This window comes from Ambystoma mexicanum, chromosome 11, assembly GCF_040938575.1.
Source record: "Ambystoma mexicanum isolate Mex_15411 chromosome 11, UKY_AmexF1_1, whole genome shotgun sequence".
In the NCBI taxonomy this organism is placed as follows: Eukaryota; Metazoa; Chordata; class Amphibia; order Caudata; family Ambystomatidae; genus Ambystoma; species Ambystoma mexicanum.
The window spans coordinates 779928718-779953159 of record NC_090934.1 but is presented as its reverse complement, the minus strand read 5'-3'; positions in this window follow the sequence as shown (position 1 = coordinate 779953159).

Sequence of the window (24442 nt, the reverse complement as noted above, 5' to 3'; positions counted from 1 at the left end):
AAATGCCCCTTGCGAGGAATCTCAAAGCATCCTCACTTCTTTTCCCAACATATCCTCCTCACAGGGGGCCAGGGAAAGGCTGTTGCTATTGGATCCTGACCCTGGGTTGGATATGTGAGGGAGGATCACTTGGGGAGTGGGGATGAGGCACCCTTGGGTGAGATACGGTATCCCCCATTTTCCTTTTCTGATGACTCAAACATCCCCCATGTCTTTCTAGGTTATTATCAGTCCCTTCCCTATCTTTTGCATGACTTATCTCCCAGTAAACGGCATTTTGGTACTGGGACGAGGGAGAGACATACCGGAAACATACATTATATACCCAAACCACACTTTGGTACTGAGACGAGGGACAGACACACCAGAAACATACATCAGAGACCCAAACCCAACATAGGTACTGAGACGAGGAAGAGATACCCTAGAGTCATAGATTCCATACATTACATACACAAACACCACTCTGGTACTGGGACGAGGAAGAGGCAACAAAGACTGACAACAGAATGCAGAACTCTTGCTACGCAGTCTAGTTGTCAAGCGCCTATCCCAGCTGGTGGGTTATTTAAAAGCCAGAGCGGGAACAGTAAGAGAGACAAGAAAGAAAGAGGCGTGAAGCAGAGGGGTCTGTATGCAAGAGTGGACGTGTGGAAACACTGGAAGAAGTCCAGATAAGCCAGAGAGGGATGCAGAGCAAGCGCAGTGGGAAGCTAGGTGAAAAGCATGCCGGCACGAGAGAACTCTGCAGAGGAAAGCTGGAGCTTCTCTCTGAACTGGAGAAGTAGCTGGAGAGACCGGGGAGAGCCGCAGGAGCACCGCCGAGCGAACTGCAGCATAGCAAAAGGCTGGAGGTGTCACAGAGGCAGTGGAAGTGTATCAGTGAGACCGGCTGGCGAGAAGGAAGCGGTCCTTGGAGCTGGGGCAGGATCGGCAGGACAGAGAAGGCTTCTAAGAGACACGGCAAGTGCTGCAGCCCCACACCACTTGTCGGACATGCCAAGTAACACCAGTGAGTCTGCCCGGGAGCGCTGGGAGTCCAGGGGGATACCAACAAAGGTTTTATGGGGATATTTACAATATATGGCAAGCGGTTTAAGGAAAGAGACTAATTATGTGAAATCCCTCATTTAAGTGCACTGGAGAAAATACTGAATAAGTACATCGAGTCAGTAATGAACTGTGATAAAGCCAGAGAAAATATGAATGCCATCGAAGAGAATTGCATGAAGCAGAGTTAGAAAAGCAATGTTAATAAGCAAAGTCAAGTTATTGAACATAAGTGAATGTTTTGGAAAAAGCATTGCCAAGAGTCAAGTGAGATTGTCAAGAGTCAAGCAGATAGTATTGCTCATTATTGAAAGAAGTGAATGAATGAGAACAGTGAACCTGTATATAAGGACAACATGGCAATAAAGACGTCAGAGGCTTTGAACAGAAGAGCTGAAACAATATATAAGATTCCTAGCAGGAGAGTGTACTGGGAAGCTTAAGGTGGCTTGTGGAAAAAGGACTTTGAACTGAGTTTCCTAGCACGAGAGTTTACTGGGAAGCGTGTTTTGGTCATTGCAAGTGAAAGCTAATAAACCAGTGAATGGTGATGAAAGAAGAAACCAAGCTTCAAGCAAGGGAAAGTTAAAGGAATAAGTCAAGCCTTATTGTGAAGCTGGAACTGTGGCAAAATATCTATGAAGCAGAAGAAAGGAAGATGGGTTGGTTGCATGACGAGTAATGGGTGGACCGTGTGGTCCAACAACTGCGCCTAGACTTAGTACACCCACCCAAGGACAAGCTACTTTGATTGAATAAAGGAAAGCATATGTAAGTGAAACTGAGGAACTGAACTCATAAACTGGTGGAAGATCACCAAACTGAAGCTGGGAAGTGTCCCCAGGAACTGTGTTATTTTGGAACATTAAACATCCTGAGGAGCTGTTTTATTAAGAGATTCAAACCCCTGCGCTCCTTACTCCCAACTATTTCAATTCTCTAATCGAACAGAAGTACACAACAACGGTTCTCCATTCAAAAAATCATAAGGTTGTATTGTAGTTTTCAAAACAGAACATAAATGCCGACACGTGTTTCGACCTGGACCAGGTCTTCGTCAGGGATTGGTGTTCTGTCAAGAGATGGCAATCCATCTATGTGCTCCTTAACCCAACCAATCACTGTTCATCAGAATGGTTTGAATGAGTCCATCTAGCTGCCAGTGTCAGGCTGTGTCCCCAATAAGCCCACACTGGAAGGCAAATTCTGGCGATCCATCTTACACTTACCCAATTCAGCTGGAACGGTGAGAATTAGAAGCGAACTGGCCCTAACATCATTGGAAGCAATCGTTGAATGGAAGGCGTTAAACCTGTACCGGAAAACTTTGCCTCCCTTCTGCGCACAAATATTTGAAGTGATCCATGACGAAATTTCCAAAAACACAAACAAGATATTAAATAAGTGGGTCATAAACCGTCAAAAAACACTTATGGAAATTGGTTGTTCAGAACAGGACTCTAATCCATTAAGAAATAGGAAAAAGGTTTTCAAACACGACTGGATTAAAACAACAGAGAAAGCAAGTCAAAGCAGCCTAGCAGCGAACTTACCTTTGATTCCAACAAAATTGAACCATCGAAGAGGCTACTTAAAGAAATTTCCGGACAGGGCCTACAGAGACATATTCCTTAGAATGAGATTGAACTTGTTAAAAACCAATTAAAGTAATCACATTCAAGGAAGATCTACTGTCAAAACTTGTTGGTTTTGTGTACCATCTGAAGAGACCGAGTCGATCAAACACCTGTTGATGGCCTGTAAAAGATGGGAAGCTTTGAGAGAACTATACTTGTCCCCAATACTAAATGAACATACAACAATGGACATGGAGGATTGTTGGAAGACACTTATCTGCGGAGAAAAAACTAGAACAACTATTGATGTAACCTCCATGATGAAGTCTATCATCTTAAACCTGCCTGAAATTTAGATGTCTAAAAGACTGTGAGAGGTTCACTGTCACGACTTATTCATCTACTCAACCAACTCTCTACTTTACCCTCTTTGGTTCCTTTTCTATTTTCTTCTTTCCATGCAGTTCTTCTTTGTTGCTTTCCTCTTTCCTTTTGGATGAAGAGGACACAGGGATGTCAAATGTCAAATGCTTTTTGTTTTCCATTCTGTCAATGGACGAAGAGGACATAGTGATGTTGAATGTATATTTTTTGAAAAAATTGTTAAATCAATTAACTCAAATAAATAAAAAAATAAAAAAATAAAAAATAAGCTCAGTCAGGGAATCACCACATAATAGAATGCTCCAATGTTCAGTTTCATGCAAACAGAAATATGTGACTTGTTACTGAAATAATTAAAGCAGAATGTTACAATCCCATTGGTGTTTCAGCAGCAGTCTGTTGTGCAAAGAGGGCTTCAGCTTAAATAAACATCGAAAACACCTGCAGGGGCTCCCTTCCCCCTAGCTTAGTTCACATCCTTTAGGGGTTCCCTTCCCCTAACTTATTACACTTCCGGTCTCCCTCAGTCGGGCTTAGACCGTTTCCTGATGTTGAAGACTTTTGAATGTGCATGGCCTTTACTACAGACCTCTGCAGGACCATTTCGACTTTCCCTTCTGTTCACACTCTTGCGTTATTTGCCCCAGTGCTTCTTGGTATAGGTAGTTCAATGTCATAAGTACCCAAATTTCAACGTTCACCTTTTGACTCTCCCCTTTTCTCTGGGCTAATTTTGATCACTTTGCTTTTACAGTTCATTCACTTTATCGCTACAAACATTTCACCTTTCACAGAGACTTTCGAGTGGGCTACTTCCTTTCGGCGGACCACTCCGTTACTCAGTATCACTGGTTTCACAGCTCATCCTATTGCAAAGTTCATTCACAGGTCTGCCTTTCTTAGCGTTTCATCCACACGCATGCAGCCTTCAATTGTGTGATATAATGTTGTTAGTTCGGTCTTTGCCTAACACACACTGGTCTTTAGGTTGCTTGCCAACTCACCGGCTGTGTGCGTTTCTTTCTTGTCTTTACAGTTTTTCAATTCACAAGTAAAGGTTAGTACCACAGGTTTGGTCTCACCTCCCCAACTCTGCCATACACCTGGGAGGGTTGCTGGCGTCCTTGAAACACAATGCAGCCTTCTTACCTGGGGTACGGCCTTCTCCACCTGTCTTTCACGTCCTGTTGGAGGCAATGACCTTCTGTAGGGAACTCCTGAGGTCCTCGATCTGTTGCTCTCGTCCCTCAGTCCGTCGCTCTGATCCAGTAGGTTCGCCTTCGTCCCATTCTACTCTTGCTCGTGTTCCACCTTGCTCAGAGTGTCTCTATGTTCCGCCTTTTATCCGTGTGAGGAGAGCTAATTGGTATCATATGTATGCACTTAAAGTCGAGTGCCTGATTTTGCCTGACCCGATTAGTCCAATGCGATATGTAAGAGTTAGCCTCTTTAGTCTCAGTCGCCCTCTTCCTCGGCCCAGTGTTTGTGGAATAAGGGGGTGGGGGTAGTTGGGACATCAGAGAATCCTTAAAAATAGGATGGGTTAGGTGTGTGGAAAAGGATGGAATACTGCATCTCACCATCGGTTGCCTCACCCCCATTCCCCGAAGAACCCTCACCCGGGTGATCCTCCGCCACTGGTCCAAGCCCAGGGTCTGGACTCAAAGGCGATGGCCATGCCCTGGCAACCTGAGAGAGAGATCCCCGGGGACTAGTAGGTGAGACATCCTTTGGTTTCTTACATGCCCTGCCCCTATGCAATGTAGCCGCATCTGTTTCACAGGGAAACAGGAAAAGGAAATCAACCTTCCCCTGTTCTTTACCTTTTCGCTGTTCCACAGTGAAACAGTAGGGTTGCAGGTCAAAGAACCATGCATTACTCGAGGGTTAGAGTCCTTTCATTGACTTATCCATACCAAAGGTGAGTGGTCAGTGATGAGTGTGAATTTTCTCCCTAAAAGGTAGTACCTAAGATGGATTATTGCCCATTTGATGGCAAGGGCTTCCAGTTCCAACACAGAGTAGTTCTTTTCTTCTTCTCAGAGGAGAAGATTTTACGACTAGTGAATAGGATAGGGTGTTCTAATCCATCGTGTATTTGGGATAATACTGCTCAAAACCCTGTGTTTGTGGAAAAGGGGGAGATTGGGACATTGGAGAATCCTAAAAAATAGGATGGGTTAGGTGTGCGGAAAAGGGGAATACTATGTCTTACCATTGGTTGCCTCACCCCCACTCCCCAAAGACCCCTCACCCAGGTGATCCTCCCGCACTGGTCCACCCCCAGGGTCTGGATTCAAAGGTGATGGCCGTGCCCTAACCACCTGAGAGTGAGATCCCTGGGGACTAGTAGGTGAGACACTCTTTGGTGTAATTGGAGGAGTGATAGCTTCTCTTTGTTATTTTCTGCCCTAGTCCTCTCCTGGCCAAGCATGGTTAGGAGAGAAGTGCAGGTGGGATTCATTGTTTTAACCCCTTAACTGCTGAGGGTTTTCCCTCCCAGTGCTGAGCCATTTTTTGGACACATCGGTATGTCGGCATTCAATCCCTTGTGACGTTTTTGTTACAGGTGATATCCTGCTGAATTTGCACCCTTTTGTTCCCACATGTAGGCGGTCATAACACCACCAAGTATTCCTAGTTTGCTGTAGGGGTGTGTGAGAAAATAACAAAAAAGTGACTAGATTTTGTGTTTTCTCAGAAAATGCCAATAAAAAAGATACAAAGTAGCCTGTGATTTTTTCCTTATACGAGCTAGGAACAAATGATTTGCTGTTTTTAATACGCCATTTTCCAAGCTTTCAAGAACACGTTGAGTGGAAACAAAAAAACATATTTCTTATAAGGTTACCATCAGTTTTGTGACAGGAAGGCGATTTTTCAATTTTTTTTCAATAGGACATGCTTGGACGGAATGGAAGAGGAGGGTAGGAAAGCTGAATGAGAAGACAGAAAGGCATACATTTCTGAAAAGTAGACAAAATTCCAAGTTGAGGAAGGGGTCATTTGCGCAGGTCAGGCAACAACTATGTAGCTGAAATTCCCATAGTTTGGGAACAAATTGGAAAAATGACAGAAAAGAGGTATGTGCTGGACAAGTTTGGACTCGTAAGGTAATGGCTTCTGTGAATATTGAGAAAAGTAATACACTGCTACATTCTTCTAGTTAGGAAATCACAGGTTTTTCATAATGTTTCACAAAACAAGCAATACCACAAGCAAAAAACGGAGCCATGGTAAACAGGATGTTTATGCTGACAGCCTAAACAGACGTAATTAGCATTTAAAAATAAGCAAAACAAATGTGGTGAAGAATGGCAGGCATACATTGTTTGAAAGAGCACAGGCAGACCTTTTGAAGGATAGGTAACGTGCGCAGGTTACAAAAGCGTAGAGTGCCTAAAGCAGCGACTAAATGTAGGTCATATTTGGGAAATGAAAGGGTTGTGTAACAAAGTGCAGTAGGAAATGTATGAAAACGTTATCAAAACCAAGAGAAAACAACAAATGTCCTACCTTCCCACAGGGGTCCCGATGAAAATGGTACCTCACATGTGTGGATGCTCTGACCTGGGTGCAAAGGCAAAAGACTAAACCACTAGTACATCAAACACCCTGCGGAAGACTGGATTTGGTTTTGTAGAGAACCCATAGATTTGGGCCTGGGGTGCCGCAGCCAACAAGGAAAACAGAGAACCCCAGACATTTCTGAAAAGAAGACACCTGTGGGAATCCAAAGAGGTCTGACTTTTGCAAATCGCCCTTGAATGTATTACACACAAGGCCCTGCAAAGTCCAAAATGTTGGGGGGTAAAACAATGTTTAGATATTTGCCACCAGGAAACCACCACGAAACATGCCAGCAACAACACATGTCCTACCCCCCACATTCCCACAGATGTCCTGACGAAAACAGTACCTCACATGTGTGGGTGCACTGACCTGGGTGCAAAGGGAAAAGCCTAAACTACTGGTATACTAAAGGGTCCGGAAAGACAACATTTGTATGGTATTTGGTCCGTTCCATGTAATAATGTCCCCTCAAAAATATCGCCATGCAAAAATGTCGCCGAAAAATGGCCGTTTTTTGTGGGGACATTATTGCATGGAACATGCGGGGGACACCCACGCAACCCCCAAACCTTTTTTTTTAAAAAAAATGTTACATTTTTTTTTCTTTTTTTTGCTGCCCCTGTACCAATATATATGGTCACCCATATAATATCGCCACGACCTTTTCCCGGCGATATTATATAGGCCGACCATATATATGGGGATAATATTACCTGATACCATTTGGTTTTGTGGACAACCCACAGATTCGGCCTTGGGGTGTTGCAGCCACTAAGGAAAACAGGGAACCCCATGCATTTCTGAAAAGCAGACACCGTGGGAATCCAAAGAGGTCTGACTGTTGTGAATCGCCCTAGAATGTATTACCCCCAAGGCCCGCAAAGTCCAAAATGTAGGAAAAAAACAGAATTTTCAGACAGTTGCCACCAGGAAACCACCGAAACATGCCAGCAACAACATATGTCTTTCCTTCCCACGATCCCACAGGTGTCCCGACGAAAAGAGTGCCTCACATGTGTGGGTGCACCGACCTGGGCGCAAAGGGAAAAGAGTGAACCACTGGTATATCAAAGGGTCTGGGAAGACAACACTTTTATGGTATTTGGTCTTGTGGACAACCCACAGATTTGGCCCTGGGTTGTCGCAGCCACTAAGGAAAACAGGGAACCCCATGTATTTCTGAAAAGAAGACACCCGTGGGAATCCAAAGAGGTCTGGCCTTTGCGAATCGCCCCAAAATGTAGGAAAAAACCCACAATTTTCAGACATTTGCCCCCGGGAAAGCACTGAAACACGTAGGCAACAACACATGTCCTACCTTCACACGTTCCCACAGGTGTCCCGACAGAAACGGTACTTCACATGTGTGGGTGCACTTACCTGGGCGCAAAGGGAAAAGGCTAAACCACTGGTACATCAAACACCCTAGGGAATACTGGATTTGGCTTTCTGGACAATGCACAGATTGTGCCTGGGGTGTCGCAGCAACCAAGGTAAACAGGGTGTAGAGGAGGTTCCAAGCTCGATTCACACTCCAACCGTCCATTTTGAAGTACCAGGAACATTCACGTCAAAATATGTGACGTATGATGAGCAAATAAACCAGCAGAGAGCCGCATTTGGGCTCTGTCCAGTACCTATCAGAAGAACAGCACCTGTCGAAGTACCGACACCTAAGAAAACCTGGACAGTAAGGTACTCATTGAGAAAACCATATCGACACATGAGACAGAATGAAGACTGTCAGAATGCAGTCCCTGAAGAAGCTAAAAAGATACTGAAGGAGGACGAATGGTGACGTCACAAGAACCCGGACTGACTCACATATAGAAGATATGACGACCTGTGAATGATGAAAAGAGAAGAAACACCATGGACACGTGACATCCTGAGCCTAAAGGGAAATAATCGATGTCAAAATGTCCGAAATTATGCCACATGCGCGATGAAGATATTCAGTTAGTTTAAACGTGTACATATGCTAGGCACCGCAAGAAGCAAGAATTTGTGAGGCTTGCTTAAGCTTAGTAGTAAGATAGATTGCGGCAAGCGCCACCTATACATATCTACCTCAAAAGGAGCATTTTATATAAGTATACTTCCACTATGCACAAGAGCAGAATCAACCAAAGGTAACTGAAGGTCTCAAGAGGAGAGCTGCGCAGCAAACAAATCGAGAATTAAAGACAGAAGAGAAACTCAGACGGAGGCAAATCGTGCCAGGAAGCCAAGGTCGTATCGGCTGAAATAGAACAACAGTGGATACAATTTATGAAAGAAGAACAGAGTATCCTGTTCAGAAAGGTCAAGATAAGCCACAGAAGGCAGGTGGCTGGCAAAATAAAATCAAATACACAAATTACATGAAGAATAAGAAGATTTCACGGTGTCGGAATCACGTGACCAGCCAAGCGAGAAGGGATGAAACTTTCACACCTACGCATGGCCTTGTGCCATGCACAGATATCTTAACTTTTCCAGACCAAGAAGCAGTCTCGAGGCCAACCACAAAGAAATAATTGACACATGACCATTAAGGTGATGATTGATTGTAGCAATAATTGGAGGGAAGCTGGGGGTGCAGACAAATTCCCTGCACCTGACCGGCTATTCTGCACTCTGCTAAGCAAGCGGAAAAGTATGAGTGGGATTGTTGCCAACCCAATCATAGTGGACCAAGTAATCTAGGGTCCTATAGTTAGTATAACCAATGAGACGTCGTACTTTTAGTGACGTTTACAGTAGCCATTTTGAAGGAAGGGCTTAGATGCCCCACCTGACAGTGTTTGTCCAATACCCTCACTTAGTTACCATATACAAATATAGCACCTATATTAAAGTTACCTTCCTAGAACCAATAGAATTGCATGCCAGATTTTAAGTGTTACACGTCAGAGATGACGAGTTTTTAGTATAAATGATGTGTTTTTTCTGAAATTAATTGGAGTTGAAGCGAGAAGGAAGATCGAGCTAATGCTGATATTCATGAACTCCCCGTTTTTTGTACTTGTCATTAAACGGATTCCCTTTGCCAAACCATTGAGTTGTCATTATTCATTTGATGAGAGTATTAATCTGCATCCCCAACCATCTCACGGGTGCTGCTGCCTCATCTTAAAGTGCTATGGGGAAACCCCCAGCTCTATGGGCCGACTGTGGTCGTAGTGCACATTTGGTAGCAGAGGATGGTTTATCGATTATCGATTAGATAAGACACCTGTTGGCCGTCGACATAAGTAACTCTGAGTCCTCTGCAATATCACGAGTCCTTTGCCATCCGGCTAAGTAAACCGAGAGGCTCCCCGTGGATAGTGGTTCGTCTAAAGTGTAAAACCTGCAGGTTGAGGTCTGAAGGAACATGTGCTTTCCCCCACGAACCACTTCCCACTTCTACGAGCAGCCGATCGAGCGAAAAGCAAGCAGAGGCGGTAACGAGGGCAGTGATCCCAAGCATCCAGAGAGGAAAAGATGTGAACGGTGAGTGAAAAAAGACAAAATACTTTGGTAAAAAGTTGCATGCCTTAGAACAAGTAAGGGAAGGTAACGGAGGGAGGTGGGACAAAAATATGTTAGAGCAAGAGTATAATGTATATATATAAGGGGAAAGAAATATTGATTAGAGGGGGCGGAGCTATAGAGAGGATCCCGGGAAGGATACCCGAGCTAGAGAGAGGATACCTGGAAGGATACCCGAGTTAGGGGATACGCCCAGATACCTACGCTTTAATATAGCGCTAGAAGAAGCCTGCATTTAAAGTCCTGAAAAGATAGGGTTCAATAGGAGACCAGAATCGATGAAAGAGGCGATCTGAAAGGGATGGGCTTACATTCCATGTCGGAATAATGATAGGGGCATGAGATTCATGTAGCCGGCCGGAGTCTGTCTAGTCCGTCACGTCTGTCTTGTGTTTTTCCTTTTTTCTCTGATGTCATGAAGTAAGAACATTTTTGGGAATTGGCATGAACATTGTGCGATTGTATAGTTAAGATGTTGTATGATATGAATTGATGATTGTTGTTTGAAAACGTAAAAATCATTTTTTGTGAAAAAACGGGATTGGAGCTTGCGACGATTGGTGCTCGCTCATATTGTTGGTTTTGTTTAAGAAACGTAAAGCATAACAAAGTGTATGAAGAGAAGATAAACAAATTTAAGCATGGAAGACGTTACTCCGTTAGTACACTTGTGCAAACAGTTGCCAAAACATGCACCTAAACTGAAAAAGTACAGTGCAGAATGGGTTAAAGGAACCGCCCACAAAATGATTATGCCATGGCCCCACGGCGGATCGCTATCTAAAACGAACCTGCAGCACATGACAACATATTTGCACGCCACATACACTTGCAAAAAGTTAGACAAACGCCTACCTAGTTTAGAACTTTGGAAAATGTACCAAGAGGAGAAGGAGGAGGAGCCACTGTTAGATTGGATACTTAACATATGCACAGAGGGGGGTGAAACGCCTTCTGCTCCACCTGCCCCGTCTGAATTAAAAATCAAAGCCAGTAAAGACAAAGGATTATACCCGTTGAGGGAACTGAAAGCAGCCGCGGGGTATAGCTGCCCAGCATATGAGTCACCTACGCAAAGTAGTGACGAAAACCCAGACAAGGACAGAGACAGAGATATTACCTCCAAAGTCCCGAGGGACAAGGTGAGGCGCGAAAGGGGAAAAGGAGACCAAGCTCAAGCAAGTACATTTCTAGACACAGAGAGGGCAAAAGATGGAAAGGAGATGAGGACAGAACTGATGAGATAGCATTCACACAGAACGAATGGATGGGAGGTCAGATTCTATTGAAACTCGATGGTAAAGGCATGGAGGACATGAGACAAAAGGGAGAGCCAGACGACTCAAAAAGAAAAGAGAAAGAAAAGGAAAAAGGATTGAGAGACTAAAGAATCAGGAAAAAAGATAGACAGAGACGAGAGCAGTTGTATTGCGAGGAGCAAGAAAGGAAACACGATCATAAGCAGAGAACAGCTAATGATCAGGACAGACAGGAACAAAGGAGAATAGAAGAATAAGAACAGAAAGTACGGGAGAAGAGAATAAAGAGACAAAGGGATGAGGAACTACAAAGGGCAAATGAACGTAGAGATGCGAAGAAACAGGAAGAAGATAGGATCAGAGAAGAAGCGAGGAAGAGCAGAGAGTTTGATGATGACATAGAACGTAAGCGAAGACAGAGAGCACGGGATCTCGAATATCTGGAAAGAGAGGTTAAAAAACCTGATCCAGTAGTAGACTGGGAAGACATAGAAGAATTAGTACCAGGCACGTCTAGGGCAAATATGGAAGATTACTTCGACACCAGAAGCATCAGAGAGATGATCAATAGAATATATGATGAAATGCGGCTAGAACAAGTACACCAAGGGGAAAAGAGATGACGAGCGCCTGGAGAGCACTCAGCTGTATGATACTGAGGACGCCTCCCGAAGTAACAGAAATAGAGAGCTGTCCCTAGATAGGTTGACGCTAAATAGAAACGAGGAAGATGAGAGAAGTTGCACGAGTTGGACACAGACAATATCAGATGCAGAAAGAGAGGAATATGAGGAAAAGGAAGAGGAGAGAAGACGCGAAAAACGCTTCTCTGGAGGAAAAGGAATAAGATGGTTAGATTCTAGTGGATCTGCACCTAAGGCATCAGAGTCAGCCACACAGTCAGACCGACACGAAGGAGTATCTTACGGTCAGAGCGGGGTGTCTTCACCACCCTATGTGAGCAGACTAAGGACATTGCCAGTTAGACAGCGATGCAGGAATATTACCCCTGTAGTGGACAGGAAAATGATGAGAGAAGAAAAGGAGTGCCATGTGTTACAATTCCCGTTGCTCGAAAAATTAGGAACAAGGCCACAGTATATACCTTGGCCACACATGGATCGAGAAAATCTGAAAAGTAAGCTTCCAATGTTAACATCGGGAGCCGGAAAATGGATACATGAGTTAGAACAAATGACGGGAGGGAACACGTTAGCTATAGGGGATATTAAGGGTCTTTTAATCGCCATACTTGGTGATAGAGCTGACGATGTGTGGACACATGCAGGTTACCCTGGCGTGACTACAGTTAATACTGTGCACAATGGAGCGCCATTTAACAATTGCAGAGCTGCGGTATGGAAAGCATTACGATTGCTATACCCGGACACTTCAGACATGGGAGCAATAATGGCACGTAAAATTAAGGAGTCAGAGGATCCTTTGCTCTACATTCAGAATTTCCAAGATGCGTGGGTGCTTGAAACTCGTGAATCTTGGGGGAAATCTATACCCGTGTTCTACCATATATTGTGCCAAGAGCTGCCAGATCAGGTACAGAAGCAGCTCAAGAAATTGGTAGGAATTGAGGCCAAACCGTGGTCTGAAATACAGTTGACCATAGCGCATTATTGCAGGCTGCTGCAAGAGAATAATCGCAAAAAAGAAGCTGCACGAAAAGCTGAAGAGGCGAAATTAGTGCAGAAAAAATTATCAAAATATGCCATTGAAGGGGCAATGATAACTAGCACAGACTGATCAAACATGCAGCAGGCCAACAATCAAGGGCAGGGTGATCAAGGCAATAACGGGTTCTGCCTGAGGGGGAGAGGCTTTCGAGGAAGAGGATGGCAGAGTAATCAGGGGGGTTTCCAAAGTAATCAGGGAGGTTTTCAAAACATGCAAAACGGCAATCAGGACATGCCAAATGGACAAATAATCAGACCACCGCCAATATGTTGGACGTGTGGGATGACAGGGCATCTAGCACGCACATGCAGAAGTCAAGGCATGGTGCAAAACAACCAAGAGTAGGGATGGTGAATCCACCTGTATTTCTGCAGCAGAGTGGAAATGGAGTTGCACAAAATCACACGGTGCAGCAGCAAGAGCCGGGAGCACAGCAAAGCTTGCAACCTCAGAATATGGCAAGTTTTCCACGAGGACATTCTCAACAGTCGCCTATGCAACTGCCACAAATAACAAGTACAGGACAGGTCCTGAATCCTGGAATGGAAAACAACTCTAGTGATGGAGGAAATCCATTCACTCAGCACGGGACAAAGTTATATATGGATTAGGACAGCTCATTGGGAAGCCTGATGTGTTCTATCCTATCAGTGACACCAAACCTTCACGAGGGACCAAGGGTGGATGTCGTTATAGGGGATAACGAATATTCATTCTTAGTTGACCGGGGGCAACACGCTTGTGTATACGTGAAGGCAAGTTTTCCTTGTCCGGCGATGCTATAAATATTCAGGGCTTCACAGGAGCAACAAGTCGTGTTCCTTTTACAAACGAACTTCCAGTTTCTATAGGAGAATGTGACATGAATGTGCCACTACTGTATTCACGGCAGACCCCAGTAAATATATTGGGCGAGACCTAATGACAAAGTTAAACATGACAATCTCGTTCACGGAAAGGGCATAGTATGTTCAACTACAGGAATGCATTATTTGAGCGTATGCAAAATTATTAGAGCATACGCAGGACAAACGGCTATGAGAGCTGTTCAATTGGAACAAGAAATATTCGCGTATGGAGTGCACATATTAATGGCAGGGCTACCAGGCCTTGCAGACAAAACCATGAGGACCCCCGATGAGTTTCTATTCAGGCCAGGAATACCAATGCATGAGGAAAAGGGACGAGTGTTTCCCTTAGCAATACACACAGCTATAGTACGAGGAAAAGTGGCTTTGATCGATGGTTGCGATGACGAAGGCAGACAATGGTGCGCAGTGATCGCCATTGAGGAAGGATACAGATTGACTGACGTCACTGATGACGATCTGCTTGAAGAGCTAACAGGTATAAATGAAACAACAGCTGAGGTTAATCTCGTTTATTGGGTAAAGATGATCAAAAGAGAGGTGCCCCAGAGAATGATGCTGGCACAAAACCGTCCTGAATATTTTGATGATGACATGGTAAAGGTGCCTGTCTCAGTGTGGACTACAGGCCCCTATGACGTAAGCTTGTTAAAAGGAGTCAGAGAAGTGAGAATTAAATTGAAACCAGGAGCGATTTTACCAAAAGCACGACAGTATCCCATGTCTAGGGAAGCAGATGAGGGGATTTTCAAGACAATTTCTGCTATGATGGAGCAGGGCATTTTGATGACGTCAGAGTCGTCATGCAATACCGCAGTGTACCCTATCAAAAAATCAAAGGGAGGGTCATGGAGACTAATTCAAGATTTACGCCCGATAAATGATATTGTATAGGCCGAGTTCCCTCTAGTCCCTAACCCGTCCACAATCCTATGTGAGGCAAAATATTTCACTGTGATTGACTTGAAAAATGAATTTTTCTCAATCCCATTGCACAAACACTCACAAGATTTGACTTTATTCACATTCAGGCAGATGCGTCTGAAAAGCACAAGGTTACCCCAGGGGTACTGTGAGTCTCCTTCGATTTTCAACAGAGTCCTACAAATGGACTTAAGCAATATCGCATTAGAGAGTGTTGTCTTGCAATACGTGGACGACATCTTAATTTGCAGCAGGGCAGAGGAGACTTGCAGAAACGATTCTATTCAGCTATTGACTATATTGGCTGAAAAGGGATATAAGGTTCACAAAGAGAAGTTATAATATTGTCAACAAGAAGTGCTGTACATAGGCCAGCTGATCTCACATGAGGGGAAAAGGGTTACCCCTGAAAGGGCTGAGTCCATATTAAACACAGCCAAGCCACACACGATAAAACAGATGCAGAGCTTTCTAGGATTATGCAATTATGTCAGGGCATGGGTCTTTGACTACAGCTCTTATACCAAGCCCTTGTTACAAGCCCTAAAGAAAGCACAGGTGACGAAAGAAAATATCGAATGGACCGAGACCATGGAAGAAGGGTTTGCTGAACTCAAAAAATCCATTTGCACGGCACCAGTTTTAGGAATTCCCAATTATGCAGAGGAATTCTACCTGTTTTCACACACGAATGGCAGTGTTATGAGGACAGTACTCACACAGAGAACCACGTTGGGGTACAAGCCCCTGGCATACTACAGTGGGAATTTGGACCCAGTGATGAGAGGTCACTTCCCATGCGAACAAAGTTTAGCTGCTGCAGAGTTAGCCATAGAGAAGGCTACAACCATTGTTATGGGATGCTCAATGACGGTATTCGTCAAGCATGCATTGTTTGCCATTCTAGAGAAACTAAAAGGCACTTTGACATCTCAGAGAGATTCTGCTTATGAAGTGATCATATTAAATCCATCGATTAAGAGAATTTGATGTAAGATAGTGAACCCAGCAATGTTTATAGCAGAGCCAGTCACTGAAGGAGAGCCAGTCCTTGACTGCGCGAACTGCGACAAATTCTATGATGAGATCCCTAGAGTGAAAGAAAATGCATTGGCAGAAGGAGAAATCATCTTTGTTGACGGTTCTTCGAGAATCGATCAAAATGATGGGGGAAGATATACAGGCACTGCTGTGATGAAGCACACAGCAAATTGAGAATTTCGAGTACTCATTAGTGCACGATTACAATCTCATTATTCAGCACAGGCTGCACAATTATTGGCGTTGATACGTGCGATTGAGAATCATGCAGACCAGGAAGTAACAGTGTACAGCGACCCCGCCTATGTAATGTCGACAGTGCATGCAGGCCTAGCACGCTGGAAAAGGAGGGGCTACCTCCGAGCGGACGGCACGCGAGTGCAGCACGCAGCCTTATTGGACAGACTCATTAAGGCACTACAACTCCCAGTGGGCATAGCGGTCATGAAATGCGCCGCCCACACAAAAGGGACAGATTTTATCTCATGCGGAAATCGAGCAGCAGACACGGAAGCCAAGCGTGTGGCATCCAAGGACGAAACAATAATGAATGTGGAAATAACTGATGTGCATGAGAGAATGAGTGTTGTACGAAACAAACCTGAGAGTTAGAGTAACATGGGGCAAACCCAGTTAATGGAACTCCAAGGGGAGACACCACAGGAGAGAAAAATCTGTGGAAGCGGTGAGGGTGTTCTTTAAACCCCTCCGAAAGCTTGTGGCAACAAGACAGCACTGGTAAACTGGTGATGCCTATAGCCCTATTGAAGATAGGACTGGAACAGTTGCATTATCCAGTGCACATGACAAAAGAGAATCTAGCAGCGACGATTGCTGAAGACTGGTTTATACCGAACTTAGCAGAGCACGTTGCATTTTTTATGGTGCACTGTGTAATCTGCCAACAGTTCACGGCTGGGCACACACTAAGAGTAATTAGAGGAGTTATCCCAAGGTCCAATGGACCTTTTCAGCACTTGCATGTCGATTACGTCGATATGATTCAAGTATGTAACGGGTACAGGTACCTAATTGTTGTGGTGTGTCCATTCTCTAGATGGATAGAAGCAGGTCCATGTACACACCCAGACTCTACCTGTGCGGCCAAATTTCTGCTGAGAGAGGTATTTCCCAGATGGGGAGTATGTGAGGTCAGATAATGGTCCTCACTTTGTTAATGCAGTATTCAAACAGATTAGCTTGCTGCTTCGTATAAAGCACAAGTTCTTTTCGGCGTATCATCCTCAAGGTAATGGGATATGTGAGAAGCTCAACGGCTTGTTAAAGGAAAGGATAGCCAAGTTGAAGCTTACTCTAAAGAAGGGGTGGCTGCACTGCCTTCCAGTGGCACTGTATGCGCTCAGAAACCAACCTGGTTCTGACCACCATCTTACGCCGCATGAGATAGCGACAGGCAGAAGGATGCACACTCCATTGACACCCCAAGGTAGAGCTAGATATGATGCTCAGCCAACAGGGGAAGTTTTAGGATCAGAAATGCAAAATTACTTGAATTGCATGACATCTTGTCTTATTGTAATTTCAGGACAGCTGCAGCGACGACAAAAAGGGTGCAGTGCAGCACAGAACACAGAAGGAGCTACTACAACAGACCCAATTCAAGGTTTACGTCTACCACCAGATTTCCCTGGGGACACGGTCTTGCTGAGAAACCACACGAGAAAAAAGTGGGACGAGCCAAGGTTCAACTGACATTTTAGAGTGGAGGACGTTACTCCCTCTGCAGTCAAGCTACAAGGAAGAAGGGCTTGGCTATTCCTGGATGACATCAAGCCATACAAGGCCCCCTGCCCGCACCCCAATGCGTAGAGACTACAGACGACGGGGAAGAACCACAGCACGTGCAGACGAGATCCATGACGAGGAAGAAGGACGCATGACAAGCAAAGGCAAAGAACTTTCTGCAAAGTTGTGGCTTAATTTTGGACATTTCCTCTGAGCAAAAAGGGGCTAAGTGTTACGCTCACCTGGTCTCTGCGGAGGTGTTGGGGCACGGTTGCAGTCCTCCCAGGTGTGAGGTCACTCGGGTCCGACTTCGCCTTCTGCGCTTATGTGGTGACTGGTGGTAATAGATGATTCTGCTCAGGACTGCTCCTGCGTGGAGAATAGGGGGCGTGAGTATGCCAGCTTGTGCACCTGATCCCATCCCAGACCCCTTCTCCCAAACCGTGGTACCCGTGGGATGTGCTGTCCCTGGAAAGCTCACCTGTTGATTGGTTTTGGTGAGCACTCCGTCCTGCTGCTTCTGGCAGGGGCGCTTGTATGATCTGGACCAAGTTCCTTCACTGGTCCCTTGCACGTGGTAGTCCAGTCCTGCTGCGACTAAGCCACTATACTTCAGGTAAGTGTTCCTGTTTGCCTTTGTCTTTCCTCGTCTGTTTTTGTTCTATTGTAAAGTTTGTTGTCTTGTATTGCTGTCCGTTCCACTTTTGATGTTTGCTCTTTTGCTTTCTTCACTTGCAGGTGTTATTGCCAGCCCGGCAGAAGCTGCGGAGCTCGAGGCGGCAGCCGGAGGGAATGAGGAATGAAGCTGCAGCGGTACAGTAGCTGGTAAGTTGTTAACTAGGGGGGCGCGCAGGGTTCAAATGCGGCGCGGCCCTAGGACGGATGTTCTAACCTTGTCTTTCTTCTTCTTCACAAGGTTCGAGTTCGTGGATGCGGAGTGCAGTGCTGCGGCGTCGGGATCAAGATCACTGGATGCCAGGAGATGGGTCTGCAGATGAAGCAATGAAGCACTCGTTTCCTGGAGGTGAGTATGCAGGAGAACGCCTGGTTTCAAAGGCAAGTAAACTGGTCCAAGTGGCGGTGAGCATCACGTTGCACGTCAGTGCACATTAACGCGAAGCACCAGACTTAAGGATGGAGCAGCTTATATAGCTGAGCTTCTGAAGCCATGCCCACCAGGTTCAGACTGCCTGACACATCCTGCCTCACCCGATGAGTCAGCACATGAAGACCAGGCCTAGGGAGCCACACCCGATGAGTCAGCACATGAGGATGTTCTCTGGAATAAAGGCTTTCAGCTCCTGGAAAGTTCTTGTAAAATAAAAGCACTCCTGCACTGAAAAAAAGTGTTCCTGCTCACATCTCTACATGAGGCTGGTGCCAAAGGCGCCAGGACTCAGTCCAGCCAGGGCCCCTGTGTTTATGGGTCCCAAAGGGACATAAGTGAGTCAAGTGACCCATTGCTCCCATCACTACATGGTTTGGTTTTTGGGTTCTGGGGCCTGTGGCCATGACAATAAGGACATAAAAAACTGACACTATGTGCATCCTAGTTGCAGGGAGAAGAAGAAAATTGCATGCACAAACCACAACATAGTCTGTTGTCTTTGAACTTTGGACTGAGGCACACTGAAGCCTTGATAAGAAAAGGACATGCCAAATTTTGACCGAGGACATATAAATTGGAAGAGAATACAGTATCCAGACTCTTTTCACACAGGAGCTTTATTTGGACTCACTAATGGTGTCCCACAGCAATGACATCACTAAAGTCGTTTTAATATACTTTGAGTTAGTATTGAGATCGTATCCGTCGTTAGTGGGAAGGCTCACTAACAACACTGAATTTCTTCAAGACCCTGAAAACGAAAAGATAATAAGGAGGCTGCTCATTGTGATCGCCGAGCAGTTCCTTCTGCTTCCGGAGTACAAGGAGGACAAGACAAATGTCCCAAGCAGAAGAAGAAGCGAATAGGCCTGTCAGTGTGCTATTCTTTCGCTTAATTAAAGACTGTCCAGATCTTGTCGGGAGACACACTGACGTCTTGACATTTCTTCGAGATCCAGCAAACACAGAACGTTTGAGTATAATCCTGAACGGAATCATAATTCAGGTGGCTCTTCAAGCTCACCGAAATCACAGAAGCTGCTCATCGTAATTGCCGAGCAGTTCCTTTCGCAGCAAGGACAAGACAAATGTCCCTGTCACCAGAAGATAGCAGACTAGCCAGCAACGCATTCTTTCCCCTGATTGAGGACTTTCCAGAGTTTGGGGGGAGGCCTGCCGGTGTTGACATCCTCACTTTCATCAGAGACCCAGCGAACTCTACACAGATGAGCATACTCCTGCATGGTATTGTAATGCAAGTTGAACTTTCTTACCATCAGCAGAGTTATCTGAGAAGATTTCAAACTTTCCGCCGAGGGACAGTTCGAGAAAGGGTTGCCAGAGAACATCACTCTTGTTTATGCTGACAAGACATGTCTTCTGGAGTGAAACAGATAAGAGGAATCGATTGGGAGCTTGTGTATTTTGAACACGCACAGTAAAAAGACTTGCTGAACTTATTGTCTTATTTGACATTTTTCGTATACAGAATAGAGAACTGTTTTCAGAGATTATTCAGGCAAAGAAGGACAATCGTTCCAGTACCTGCAACCTACGAGCAGAGACAGCAGGATCCAGAGATAATATTGCCTAGAATGTATTAAATGTTAGTTTTCTTTCCTTAAATGATCGAGATGGGCAACCAAAGCAGTAGTGTTGTCATCCCTCAGGAGGAGAGACGCTCACATTGTCCCAGAACTAAGTGTTGTAGGTTAATATATAGAGGGATAATGTACATATGCATTGTATTCATCATTGTTTTACTGTCACTGACGATTCCAACTGAATTTTTTATTGGTACACAAAGTGTTCCGATTCCAGTGCACCCACCTAATGATGTACGCATAAAACCCACAAAGGCACCCAGACCCTTTATAGTTATTCCAGTCCCTAGAAGGTCTGACAGTGGAGTGAGTGAACTTGAAATGGATGTGATTAGCAATGACACACACACATATGTGGTAACAAGCAAATTGAAAAGCCGGAGACAGGGTCGGCAGAGCAAGCATGAGAAGAGATTAATGAAAAACACACACACACAAACGATGAGTGCACATACACCAGGTCTAGTGTCAATAACTGCAGAACCACAATCCAAAGAATGGGTGAAGGTTGGACAACCAACGATGAGAAGTTCTACTATAAGTGAAGTCAAAGGACAAATGGAAAAAGCTGAACTTTTAAGGAGACAAAAGGAGGTGGAGAATAAACAAACAGAGACAGCATTGACAAGCACACCTGATCCAACGAAAGGGACAAGTACAAGTCCTGCAATACAGCCACATGCTGGAAAAATAGCAGAGTCGATATGGTCATTCATAACCAGAGAAGAAAGAGGCAAGAGGACAAGGAAAGAATTGCCAGACTTTCTCATACTCAAATGGTACAGATGAAGATGCCTGGACCGTGGATGGAGATACCCGAGAATACTCCAGCAAGAAGAAGCTATATAGATGCTATTAAAGATGTGATGATAGCAAACCACATGAAAACTTTGAGAACCAAGAGAAGCACACAAGAAGATAATAACAAACTAAACGACTACTTTCACAGCACAGCACACCTGGGAAATAACATCTGGTACCAACATATGAAAGAAATTGGAAAAACGAAATTCTGAGGAGGAATGCTTTGTTTGTGCACTCCTACCTTACAGCATGGGGAAATCAAAGATCTTTGTAGCTGTTGAAATAGATGTGCAGACGGCGCACTGCCTATCACACGTAGCAATGTGCAAGACCAGAGGCCAGTTCATGGGAAGTGATGCTTCATTGAAATGGGCAACGGAAGCAACGGAAGCAACGGATCCAAATGAAGACGATTCTGTCCAGGATATAAAGACAAGAAACAATGGAAAAACAAAGCACATTGTGATCAGATATGAGAAGCCTGGAGTTAAAGGAGCAGAAATCAGAAGAGAAGCAAATCAAAAACTGAACGTTCAAGGAAAAACTCCAGAAGAAGCTCGGAGATGGAAGAACAGAGGCCACATGCAAATTTGGGGAACAGTGCTTTCACAAGACGGATGGGAGAAAGAAGTAGTGATCTGCAGAGCATGGATGGTTTTCGGTCATTACGAGCCCACCATTGACATAGTACGAATTGGATGCAAGCCATTATAGCCAAAACTTGCTAAACTATTGACATGGGTTGAGGACAGAGGAGGACCCTTGCAGATAGTGCCATTGGAGAGCCCAAAATTCTGCTTTAGGAATATTGGTGTACTTCGAGACCCCCGGCCGGCCCATAGAGCCGAAGTTTGCTTAGAAGTACTTTAAGACGAGATAGCTGCACTCTTGAAATGGATGGGGGTGCAGATTTATTACTCAAATACCAATCAATAAGGACAAATCAACGGTTTGGCAAAGGGAGTCTGTTTAATGACAAGTACAGAAAACGGGGAGTCATGCATATCAGCAGTGATGCGATCATCCTTCTCGCTTCAACTCCAACGAACTTCATACAAGTTATAACATTTATACTCAAAACTCGTCACAATTGATGTGTAGCACTCAAAAGTTAACATGCAATTCTATTGGTTAGGAAAAGGTAACTTTACTATAGGTACTATATCTGTATATGGTAACGGAGTGAGGAGATTGGGTAAACACTGTCAGGTGGGCATCTAAGCCCTTCCTTCAAAAATGACTATTGTAGACGTCACTAAAAGTACGACGTCCTATTGGTTCTATTAACTATAGGACCCTAGATTATTTGGTTAATTGTGATTGGGTTGGCACCAACCCCATGCATATTTTCTACTTTGTTTAGCAGCACGCAGAATGGTCGGCCAGGTGCGAGGTGCCCCTTAGTGACCCGGCCTTCCTCCAGACCTTGTTACAATCAATCATAACTTTAATAGCCATATGTCAATTAGTTCACTGGGGTTGGCCTCGAAACTGCATCTTCTGTCTGGAAAAGTTCTGTTATCTCTGGTTGGTCGGGTGCCAAGCGTAGGTGTGAACCCGTGTTTCTTCTTACTCGGCTGGTCACGTGCTACTCACACCGTGAATTTGTCTCGTCGCTCTGAATTTGTGTATTTGATTCTTATTTAGCCCGCCACCTGCCTATGTCTTCCTATCTCGACCTTTCAGAGGCAGGATATTCTGTTCTTAGTTTCAATTAGATGTAGCTACTGTTTGTTCCTTCTATTGGTATGACCTTGGCTCTCCTGACACGAGTTGCATCTGCCCAGTTTCGATTCACCATCTCTTCTCGTTTTGCTAGAATATGAATCTTTTCTTGTTTGGCCTCTAGTAACCTGGGTTGATTCTGCTTTTGTGCAAAGTAGAAATATACTTATAGTAAAGTGCTTCATTTGAGGTAGATTATGAATAATAGCGCTTGCCGCACTATTATTCTACTAAGCATAGCAAGCTGCACTGTTTTCTTAGCTTTCTTGCAGGTACAAGCATATTTACAGGTGTAAACTGGTCGACTGTCTTCGTATTGCTTACAGCTTTAAACTTCTTTGTATTTTGACATCGTCCTTTCTCTTTAGGTTCACGATATCCTTATTCATGGCGTTTCGTTTGTGTGTGTCCTTCTCTGGTTGTCGTTTCTTCTATCTGCAAGTCAGTCCGGGCCCCCTGTGATGTCACCATTCGTCTTCCATTAATGCCTTTTTGGTTTCTCCCGGGACTGTACTTAGTTGATCTTCATTTCGTTTCATTTGTTGATAGGGCTTTCTTAATGGATACCTTACTGTCCATGGTTTTCTTGGTATTGGTACTTCAATAGGTGCTGTTCTTCTATAGGCACTGGGCAGAGCCCTACTGCGGCTCTATGCTGGTTTATTTGCTCATCATACGTCACATATATCGGTGTGAACGTTCCTGGAACTTCAAAATGTATGACTGAAGGGCGGTTTTATTTGGGACCTCCTCTACAATAGCACAAGAAAAATGGGAGGGACCCAGAACTGTGGCCGAGTATTTGACGCTCCAGGAATGGTACATGGTACTGCAGTGATCATGGATCATTATTGGGCATGTGGATCCAAAGCATATATCAGGCTGCCAAAGAACTGCAGAGGTATATGCACACTGGTGAATGTCCATGTTCCAGCGTTGGTGATTCCAAAAAGTGATCTGAATATTGACAGTTTCCCGAAAGCAGACGCTCACCTGAGGAAGAAGAGATCTGTGGAACTGATGAACCGAATGAAGAGAGAGAATTACTTTTCTGCAAAATCCATAGAAGCTTTCGATGCTATCCCATATGAACATAGACTGTTCAGTCAAACTTCTTCAGTGTTCACAACAATTTTTATGCCAAGAATTCAGGTTGGAGCAAATACTAAATGGTTGCAGATAACCAGATGGGAGTTATTGCAGACCATCAACACGACCATAAAGGGATTTAATGCAATCAAGGAAGAGTTAAGAGCAATTCGACTAATGACTCTCCAGAACAGATATGTCCTTGGCATGATCACAGCTATGGATGGAGGTGTTTGTGCAGAAATCGGAGAATCAAGTTGCACATTTATACCATCTTACGATGATGAAAATGGAACCGTAACAGAGGCCATAGATATGCTGACAAAACTACAGAATCAAATGATTGATGAACCTGACCAAGTGGCCGACGACAGTTGGTTTGGATCACTATTTTCATGGGTTCCACAATGGATGGCAGATGCATTCAAATTCCTAGGAGCCCTGCTAGTGATGATATTGCTCAGATTCTTTGTTATCAAGATAA